The following is an 11,687-nucleotide window of genomic DNA, read 5'->3' as shown; positions in this document are numbered from 1 at the left end:
ATACTTGTTATTGCAAATTTAGAGAATCAGCTTTACATGTGGATTAGGTATATAACTGACATTTGCTTCATGCAGGCATGGAAAAATCTAACCTGGTGTGAGAAACCTGAAGTGTGACTAACATTCTGAATTTTTGCTTTGCAATGTAATCTAGAGAATGGATGAGCATTAACATGGAAAATCTAGGCTCTTTTTCCCAGAGGGCACCTTTGCATTATTATTGCTGAAATGCTTTGTGTGCTCTATCACTTTGATCTGAAAGCAAAAATCTGATGAACACTTCTTGGAGTGTTTTAAAGGTAAAGTTAGTAAAGCCTGAATTCCTTGATTGTTGATTGCCTTGAATTCCTAATTTAAATCATTTTAAGACAAGTTAAAGTAAGATTCTGGAACTGGTCTGTGCACTCTTAAGGGAAGGAAAATTGGCTGATTTGTGCCTGACTTACTAAAAAGCAAGTATGAGGAAAAATATGGCAGAGGGAACACTGAAAAAAGTGAAGATAACCTAACTGAAAATTTTGAAAGCAATTAGACGGTAGCATAGGTAAAGGTGTCTCAAGACAGCATTTCAGTAGGCAATTGTTTAGCAAATATTAATTTGCAATTGAAATAGCTTGAGTAGAGATGTGACAGGGGGCAGAGGGTGGAACTGGTAAGGAGAATTGCATGCTCAATATCTGTTTATATGTTTCTTCTACCATGACAGAAAGACCTGTAGGTTTGTATGCTTCCCTAAGTCTGCACATTAGAGAAACTGAATAGCATGACTGAGTTTAAAAGGGGTGACATTAATGTGAAGTCTAAGGATTCTTTATGTGCATGAAACCATGATGGTTCATTCCATGAACAGCTGCTAGCCAATAAGCCTTTTAAAAAGCCTTTTGGAGACAACACTGACAATCAAGAGCTTACACTCTCACTGCAAGATTTTTTACTGTGAGCTTTCAAAAATAGGACACCTCCAAATACATGTTAAATGGTAATGTAAATGCCTCTTTGGGACTCGAGATGATATTAATTGTATATCTCACTAACATAGTTTCGTCCCAGTCTGCAGCTAAGCCTCACACAGCCATTCATTTACTCCCCTCAAATGGGACTGGGGAAACAATAAGAACAGTAAAAGTGAGAAAACTCACTGGTTGAGTTAAAGATGGTGCAGTAAGTAAAATAAAAGACACATCTTCGAGAAAAGCAAAACAAAGAATTAATTTGCCACTTCCCATCAACAGAAAAGTGTTCAGCTGGGAAAGCCAGGCTCCATCACGCGTGACAGTGACTTGGGAACACAATGCCAACTCTCGAATGCCCATTCTCTTACTCCTTCTTTTTCTCCCAATTCTGTATGCTAAGCATGATGCCACAAGGTGTGGGATGTATATTTGGTCAGTTGGGATCAGCTATGTCCCCTCCCAATTCCTTGTGCACCCCCAGCCCATTTGCTGGCGGGGTGGGGTGAGAAGCAGCAAAGGCCTTGGTACAAGCCCTGCACAAGCCCTGCACAAACCCTGCCCAGCAATAATGAAAACAGCCCTGTGTCACCAACACTGTTCTCAGTACAAATCCAAAACATAGCCCCCTACCAGCTACTGTGAAGTAAATGAACTCTCTCCCTGACAAAACCTGTGCACCAACATGACATAGAAATAACAACTCTACTTTGTACCTAACAGAGATGTTGTACAGTGTTAAGCACATTTAAACATAATTAGATGAAACTGCTTTGAGGTGGTGACTTAATTGTCCAAGTTTATATCTGGATGAATCTGGCCCTTTGGCATTTTTACTCCTGACTTTGTGCAGGCTGCAGAGCTCTCACAGTTTCAGTGAGAACAGAATGCTGTGTATAATAGCTGGAGCCCACTAGTGAAGCTATGCCAAAGCCTCTAACAAAAGCCTTCCACTTGGCTATATATGTTGAGGTTATATTGTCAGTTTTTGGGGGAGACTCTTAATTTATACTCTGCCTGCACAGTGTTTCTGATTACTGAGTAGTGCAACACTATAAGAAATAAATAATAAAATTTATGGATTTGCTTGTAAGTTGGGCAATTGCTGATGATTCCATATCTCTTCTTTCCTGCACTGAGAGAACCTTAGATATTAAAGATGTGATATCTAAAATGATGGACTGAAGGAAAACAAAACCAGTCTGTTTGTAATCTATGTTACTGCAGAAATGCAGAATAAAATAGAAGAGTAAAAGATGTTAAGATGTTAAAAACCTGCCTTCTCTCTTTCTCTGGCATAAAATTTTCTAGGAGCTAAAGGATGGGAGTGCCAGCTCCAAATCACCATAAGTGTTCAGCAGTGGTAGAATTGTCCATGGAAAGAAGCATCACATTTCAGGGTTTCTATCCTTGTACGATCAGCACTAAGGATTAAGGAACTGCAGCTTAATTATGGACAGATGAGGGCAAACTGGCAAAAGTACTACAGTCACATGGCCCTTGTACAAAGATAAACACAACCAGCATTTTTCTATACCTAAGATATTTTAAAATGTGTTTAATTTTTTATTAATTTAAAGCTATTTAAATTGTAAGGGTTTGTAGGACTGGTGTCCTACATGTCCTGACCAATGCATAGGAAGAAAAATTTTATCTCCTTTTAATGAAATTACAAAACATTTCCTTGAGATCTGATCCTGTAGCTTAATAGAATTTTCTCATCTTATGGACAACTTAGCTAATGCTGGTGAAATCAGAGATGGCTGCAGTAGCATGAGTTGGAAATCCATCATTAAGGATGCAACAGCTGCAACTTCTGCTTAAAATTTGTCATATATCTTGAAGTACAAACATTCAAAATACGGTTCAAAAGAAAAGAGAACCTTCAGCTAAGTGACTTTCACCACTGAAATGGAATTAACAGTAAAAATACAAATGACAGTCAGGCAGCATCTTTGCTGCCTTGTGTTTGATGACTACAGCTATTAGGTCAGGACAGGAGGTCTTTGATCACAGTCTTAAAGTATATTTTTGCACTTCCTTTTGCATACTTGATTTGCATTTTGTATGCAAATATATTTGTTCTATATTTGAAAAGTGTCTCCTTTGAGTCTGCATTGGCCTTATTTTCTTTAGTAGAATGACTAACTTGCTTTGTGTAAGTTACACTGTAAGGACAGCTTTAATAGTTGCATTAGATGGTTGGCTCACTTTTTACAGTAGATTTTTATTGGACTAAATGGACGGTAGACAGGCTTAAAACCAATACCTACAGGTATCTTTTCAGCACAGTGCTCAGGAAATTAACCATGGCGCTCTCATTAGCATTAATGGGTGCTTAGTGGTTAATTTACTGTGCACCATACTAAAAACATTCCCCCCAGGGTGCTCACCAGGCTGTGTGGGAGATTTCTCCCTGCTGAGCTGATGGTACTGTAATTGTATTTTATTAGATCAAGTTGCAACTGAAAGATTTTGATTTCTATGGCATCTGTGACTGACTCTGAGTCAAAGACAAAACACACCTGTGTTCATTATGAGTCAGCTGTGACAGCAAGATACTCCTCTCAAGAAGTTCTTGTGGAAAGATACAGTAGAAAAAACCCCATACTATCAATACTTCCAATTTCTTGTAAATGGAAGGTCACAGCAAATATATTTTTAAATCATATATTTTAAACATTAAAACCATAAACTTTCAAAATAACTGTTCTGAAATTTGGAATAGACCTTGATATTTTAGTTTAGTCTTACTATGTACATGTTTTCAATTAAAAAGAGAATACTTCAAGAAATTAGGAGATATCAACTGGAATTAAGAGTTTGGGAAGTCAAGTTTTAAAGAAATGAAAGTTTTCTCAGTCAGAGGTGCAAAAACTCCCTGGAATCCACACTCCAGCCCAAGATGATTGCACTCAAAGTCTGTACTGAATAATGAATTTTTTAAAAGCGTTTATCTTAAACAGAAAGCTATAAAAAATGGGGAAAGGTGAAAACAAGAAAGAGTCCCGTGCTTTGTTGAATAGAAATTGATGGGATAAAGGAAGGAAAAATCAGTCTGTGTCTTTGCTTTAGAAAGAAGATTTTTAATTTCTTAACAGTACATGAAGAAGGCAGATGTGCTTAAAATTATCTCTAACCCAAAACAGATTCAAATTATATCTGTTTCACTTATTAATGGGACCAATACTAAGTACAAAAGCAAAGGCAGGCTTACTAAAGCAAATCTCACTAAGCCTATTGTATGTGTATGTGAAGGAGATGGGAGACAAAAAGATTGTGTCCTTCCCAAAATATTGGAATATAAAATAACAATCAGACAGAAAGCATTAAGAAATATGAATGTCTCCACCATAAAATTGTGGAGTAATACAAATTCTAGCTACATTTAAGACAAGAAAAAAATAAGGAACAGACTAATTTGGATTTAAAACTGTGGCCTTATCAGAAAAAAAAGTTAGAAAATGTTGACGATAGGAAAAAGATGGAAGTAAACAGCATAAAACAAAGGGCTCATATATCATGTTAGATCAATCTCAGGTAAGAATTTTTTGTTGTTGTTAAAAGAAATAAAAGTCAGTCTAGCTTGTCTGGACTTCAGAGAGCTATGGGGAATCATGGGTTAGACTGAGAAAAATAGGGATTAATAAGAAATTCTTGAGTGAGGGAAGAACTGACTGGAAGAGAGATGAGTAGATTTTACTTTAATACTAGTACACTGCTTGTGTATTGCTGCTCGTCTGATAATATGGATCCAAAAATGTTATCTATCTTACAAATAGTTGGCCACTGGGTATTTTTAAGATCCTTTTGATCAGCATTGTCTGTAATGAACTAAAGAGCAACTGTTACATTGTCTGTCACTTAAACCTATGTCATAAGTGTCACAGATTCTCATAATTCATAATGGTAGTATCATTTTGTACATTACAGGCTTTAACATCACTAGTTTGTGATACCCATCTATTATTTATCCTAACCTTCTTCCCCATTATTGCACATATACATGCTGAAGTGTTTGCTACTCTTTAGTGACCTGCTAATACCCTGTGTCAGCCTGACATCAAAAAGGTACATAAAAAAGGTTTAGGACAGTGCTTTGCAGTCTAACAGCTTCTAAGAAAGTTAAGAATAAAACTGAGGTTGAGTAGCCTGTTTTAGACAGAGAAAGTGGCTGCCTCCAGAAAAAGATCTTTCATTTGTCTCAAATATGTTTACAGAATATAAAATCTGGAGGCATATTTAAAGTGGATATCTGTCCAAGGGTAGCTAACTGATATATTACAATCTCCAATTGTGAGTGAACTGTAACAGATGTAATGAAGTGAGTGGTGCAGGAAAAGCACAGGATAAAATATGATATATCACAGCTGGAAGTCTAATGTATTTCTTTTCACAGATATACTGATTGACTGTGTGTAGTTGTCCACAGCAAGTAAAGGAAGGGTAACTGTGGTTTCACTTCAAAAGGATGATTCCAAAGCAGCTTTTCTGGGCTTGGAATAAAGCAGTTTTAGTGACACATACAGAAGAAAACTGCAGGTCTTGTCTACCTTTCCCTCCCTGGATGAAACATGTGTTCCTGTGGTTTAGGTGATCACAGTAATCTGTTTGAAAATTTTTCTAAAGAAAAAAGCACAGTGTAGCTTTTGTTACCCCTGTATTCTATGCTGGCTATAAAAATGCTATGAAAGAAACTTCTACCATTTATTTTCAGAAGTATCTGTTATTTAAATGCTGTCAGCCTTTGAACTAATGTTCCTTTGAGAAAGTGAGACAAATTCCTGCACTAGAAAAAATTATGACAGAATATATCAACTGTTTTAGAAGGTTTGTACTTGTTCTCCTCAGTGAAGAATTTATTTTCCATCACTATATTCCTTCAGTATTAGCAGGTTTTTTTATCTATTTCTTAGCTTGAGTGAAGATTGAAAATGTGTCTTGAGTGGGTGAGGCATTGAACAAATAGTGCTTGTAGGAAAGGGTAGCAGGCAACAGCCTGCTCTTACACAGCATAGGAGGAAATAAAAATGCTGCCTTCATCACAATTATGAAGAAACCTGAGAGAATAAAGTATCAAGAGAGGCTCCTAAAATTGCAAAATTGTCTTCTTACGTCTGAAAAGATGTATGCATGTCAAAATGACTGCAAATGCTTTCCAGAAGTGTGGCAGTTCTGGAGCAGACTGTGTATAAAGGGCATCTATAGCTCCTAGAATACGCCCTTCAGTGTTCCCACCATATGAAGACATCTTGCCCTCTACCAGATATAAAGTTCTATCAATGCCCACAGGAAGGCTTAGAGGCTTCTGGAAAAAGGGAATAAAACTTCATAGGAAAAAATCCTGACTCCACTGAAGGACATGGAAACCGACCTACCGGCAGCAGCTGTAGAGTCTGATTTTTCTCTCTAATTAGCAAAAAGTCACCTGGAAAAATAGACAGATCTTGATGTATTTCTTAACAAAGAGCAGGTCCATCTAAAGTCTTCAGTCTTTAAATAAAGTGAGGATTGAATATACTTTTGCCATACAAATAAATTCTTAACCATTCAAAGAGCCAAAAATGTGATGGCAAAACTAATGATGGACAGTAGGGTGTAGTAGGAGTAAGGATAGATTTTGCATCCACTTTGACGATAAAGAATATTTAATAAATCCAGAATCCTTATGGTTAATAATTGAAAATTAAATTTTCTGTGATATACTTTCAACTTTTACCAGTATAAAATAGTTTGATGAGATGATATGTTAGGGAAAAGAAATTCAAAAGGTTTTCCAGCAGAAAATTCTCGTCTAATGAAATTGAAGCATATGGGAGGATGGACAGACACATGCCAGCTAAATTTATTTAAATTGAGAGATTGATCTGCACCTACACAGTATTTTTTTTTCCAAATTGCTAGATACAGTTTCACAAAAATAAAGCCAAATAATTCACTGTAATGAAAAAGACTATTTTAATGTCTTTGACATTTCGCAGATATTATTTGCTTTGAATTTGCTGCTTCTTTCATTTTTGATTTCTCATAAGTGGATATCTCTCACTCCTTGCAGTGTGAACTAAAGGAAACTGTATGCTTTTTGGTAAATCAGATTCTGTTAGTTTTAAGAGCGCTCAGAGTTTCCCTTGTGAATCTGTATTGAACCGACTTCCTGTGGATGCAGACATATATCTGTGTTTTTCTTCATGGACCTTCAGCTAGAACGTGAGATCGGGTAACCCATGTGGTTTGACACAGGGTGTGCACTTGTACTGCAACTGCTGCAAATTGTTTGCCAATTTCCCAGAAGCTGCATTTTTTATCTTTAGTTATAGCATGAAAAAGAATTCTTATCTGGTCCCATCCTTGCCTGATGTATCTAGAACACAGAGATTTTTGGTTGGGAAAATGCATGATAATGGGATGGCTTCTGTACTAGAAACACACACAAATGTTTAGTGGGTCCCTTAAATCTTTTTGTAAAAACACCTGACCTGCTGTTATCCTGCATGGAAATGCCAAAGCTTTCTAGTACTCCGATCTGGACCGACTATGAGCTGCCCTATATCAGCGTGACTGATGCCAGCTGAGAGCCTGTTCATGTTTTTTCATATACTTGCTGGTCACATCCTCATTTACAATTTCCATATCTAAGTCAGGCTTGTCAGTGCACTGTGCAATATGTGCAAGTCCACATTGCTGCACAGAGCAGGTTCCTGTACAAGGTGCCAGAACACAGGTGCCTACATCTTAAATGATGCCTCTTGGAGGGCCATGTCTTAGGTCCTAATTTTAGATGTCCCTAAAATGTCTTTATAATTTAAAGACCACTGCAGTCAGGTAACATAAAATTCTTCCTATAAAAAACTGCCTTTTTCTTCTTCCTCCCCTTTAGCCATCTCTGCACCACAAAATGAGTATGTACTATCTCACAGCACTAAACAGAAAAAAACCCCAGGTAATATAAAGCCCATATATCATACTATGTATATATATATATATATATATATATATATATATATATGTATGTATATATGTATATATGTGTATATATATATATATATACTATGCCTGGTATATGGACTGTAGTCTCTGAAAATTTTCTGCTCTCATATCGCAGAAAGCTCTGTACCTTTTCTCACGGATTTGTGGCATTCTTTCCAATGAACATGTGATTTTCTCTGTATATAATCTCAGTGATGCTGTAGCTGCATGGTATGACACAAATGTGTCTTATGTATATTTACAGGGAGCAGAATAGTCTAGTTTAATTATGCAAAAATATTTATCTCCCCTAATACCATATCTGAAAAGTGTATTTCCCACTTTCACAGTTAAATGTATCCTCATATCAATTTCTCGTATGTAGTTCTCAACATGATGCTTTACATTTTCAAAGTGCTTTAGAAACATTAACTAATTAACTAATGCATGTCATTACAGGCCTGTGAATCTTGGATGTCAAAAGGCAAAAGACAAGGCAACCAGAGTGAATTAAATAAAACACAGATTAAATTGCCAGCATAGCAGCCCCCAACAAATTCCTCTACCCCGTGCAAAACTCTCTGATCTGCACTACTTTTTCTTGTTTCTTTCCTCTGGTGTCAGGCAGCACTGTTTGGTGATAATCTTTCCCTTCAATTTAGGCCCCATAATTCATGGCATTTTTCTGCTCCTGTTTTAATGCATATGAACATAAGATTGTACTGTCCTTGATATGTGGTTAAGATAGCATTTTTTCTGAGACATACTCACTGCACAGTCTCGGAATAGGGATGAATATAAATGCAATAATCTTGACTTCTGATAAAAAAAATCTTATTTGTCAATTTTGATCAGAGTCATGGTCTGAAAGTGAAATCTAAATATGAGAAAATTATAGGAAATAATTACGTATTTTGATACAGTTCTGACATTGGAAGGACTGTCTGTATGAAGGTGTCTGGTCTTTTTCCTGGGACAATGCCCCTCATGTACTGAATACAGCCCAATGGAAAAAATTAGTTCTTTAACTCACAGTTCATTTAAAATTTTTCTCTTTCCTTGGATCTCTTCAGATATGGACAGAGAGTAAATTAATGTCTAGAGGAATTTTTATGGCTGTTTGTTCCTACCCTCTCTTTTCCAAAGTTCTTTAAACCTATCCCTACACATAAATATATGGTATGTTCCTCAAGTGACCCAGCTAAATGCTCTTCATTCAAAGAAAAGTTCCTCATATGTAATGGTGCTGTGTTTTCATAGCTGGAACCATATTTTTTCATATACAACTGAATGTAACCTTCATTTAACCAAAATAAGAACCATATTTACAGTCACTGGTCATATTCTTTTTCAGTTACACTGAAAAACAATATTTTGTGCAGATGAACTCATGTGACAGGTAAAAAACTTGAGGATCCAGTGGTTTCACAGGAGATGGTGAAGCCAATATTCTTGATAGGATAAGTGGATTATTCAGCACAATTCCTCCTCTGCAAGAAGCATAACACACCAGGTCTTAAATGGTTAACTGATTCATAGAGAAAATCAGGCTGCATATTACTCATTAGATTCCATTTAACATAATCAAATACCCTAAGAGCTCCAGGAAAGGAGAAAACTGCAAAGGGAGAAGGGAGAATAGTGAAACACAGCAGAGCATAGGTGTGGCCATCAGTACAGCAATTCATTCTTTCCTTGGGGATGACTAGATGGGCAGGTTTTCTGAACCAATGTGAGCTTGTAATAAAAAGTTTGTAATGAAAATTACTTGCTAAAGTTATTCTTACATTTTCTGCAAAAATAGAATTTACTTCAGTGATTTTATCATCTTTCATTCTATATCCTATAGCCCAACACTTCAGCATTCCTAGGGGGCAAATAAAAGTTGTAGGTAAAAGGCATCTTAATAACTACTGGATAATAACAAAAGTTCTGACAATTTAAATTGATTTTGTACCAGTATTAATAACTGCAGAGCCATTATACAGCTATTAATGATGATACAGCTATTATAATTACAGCTATTGTAATAAATGAGGAAATTATTTCACTGGCTTAAGCAGAAAGATTATAGTATAATCTATATGAAATGGCTCTTTTCCCCCTCCTGCAGATACTTCATTAACACAATCATACTTCTCTAGTAGTAGCACCTAAGAGTCCCTTATTGGTATGAAAGAATTCCTGACAGCAGAGCCAAGTTGCCTTGAAGTTGAAGTGAAGAGGCCTGAACTATAAATATTTTTGTGACCTTTATGAATGCAACCAGATTGCTAGTTTTAAATGATAAGTGTATAAACAGGTTGGAAAAGCTGGACTGTGCTGCTGAAAATTTGCCATTAACAAATTTTTTCCCAGAAATGTATGTTCAAGTGATTAATTACTTCACGTTACGCTTGTCATTAATCTCCCTGGTGCAGTGCTCCCCCATCTGTCTGTCTCATCGTCACAATCTCTCCTGCTCTAAGTGTAGTTCCTTCTCCAGATATGTGGTTAGATACACACCCAGAAAGACTTCATAGAAAATGGAGGGCAGAGGTCCAACAAAGTACAGTGTGCTGTTGATGGGGTTGTTTTTCAACAAGCTTTAAAGCCAGGGATTGTCTTTTAATGGTGTTCACAGTGCCTCATTACATGGGCTTCTCCCAGACTCACCACCCACAGCTGAGGTGTCTAATCTTTACCACCATCCAAAAATAACTGTATTCAGTTCAGGCATGTTCCTGGTTTTAATTTAATAACAGTCTGTAGATCAAATCTGCCCTTTACATTATGGTTAATAAATAGTGTCCCAGCACAGAGGTTCTAAACCAGCTATTTTGGCTGCTGAGAGGGAGACACTTTCTCCAGAGCTAATGAAACTTTTATAGATCTGGATTGGTCCCTGTCCATCAGATCTTGGGGGAGAATTTTATAATCAAGGCTTAACGAGATAAATGTCTGTGGTTGGTACACTCAAGGACATCTTTCGCAGCTTTGTGAATAAAAGATATTATCACCTCACATAAAGTAGGAGAGATGAGGTGCATGAACCTGAACTGTGCATCTGGGGCTAGTTTAAGGAACAGTGCTCTGTAAAACGTGATAGTAAAACTAGACTTCCCTGAAGCTTTATTTGCCAGTCAAGAAAAAAAAAAGCCTGTTTTATTTCCTCATGTAATATCCACATCTAATATATATCTCTAGGCCAATGCTAGATGGAGGGACTTAATTAATTGAAAACAGTTTGAGATTCTCCCAATAACTTTTATCTTAGAAGCACATTGATAGGTATGTAATCAGCCAGATATCTACTTATTAAAAAACAAGTACTATGTTTTACTCCTACTGTACACAACTGGTGCCTTTATACTGCCTTAACCTTTTAAATTCATAACTATGCAGTGATTTTTTTCTTTTTGGTCATGTACAGATCAGCAAGGCTGGGTCTTCTATTTAAACCAATGCTTCCTTTAACATACTGCTTGAGAATCAGAAATGTTTCTTTTGGTTTATATCTTGACTTCTATAATTCTTTGCGGCCCACCATTTTTCTTTTTCTCTCCCCTAAAAAATTCCAACCACACCCCCAAAAAAAATCTCAAAACCAAACAATAAAAATAAAAATCCTAAGGAAAAAATCTCTGGCGCAGTCTGAAGAGGTAAGTCCTTTGCAATAATGATAACATACCCACAATGGTCTGTGCTTCCTACTTCTTATTTCTACTTTATTCCATTTAAGTGAGCATGAAACATGTATTTTTTTCCATTTTCTCCCTAGAAATGTTCATT

This window comes from Ammospiza caudacuta, chromosome 1 (genome assembly GCF_027887145.1).
Source record: "Ammospiza caudacuta isolate bAmmCau1 chromosome 1, bAmmCau1.pri, whole genome shotgun sequence".
Classification (NCBI taxonomy): Eukaryota; Metazoa; Chordata; class Aves; order Passeriformes; family Passerellidae; genus Ammospiza; species Ammospiza caudacuta.
This window is presented reverse-complemented; position numbering follows the sequence as displayed.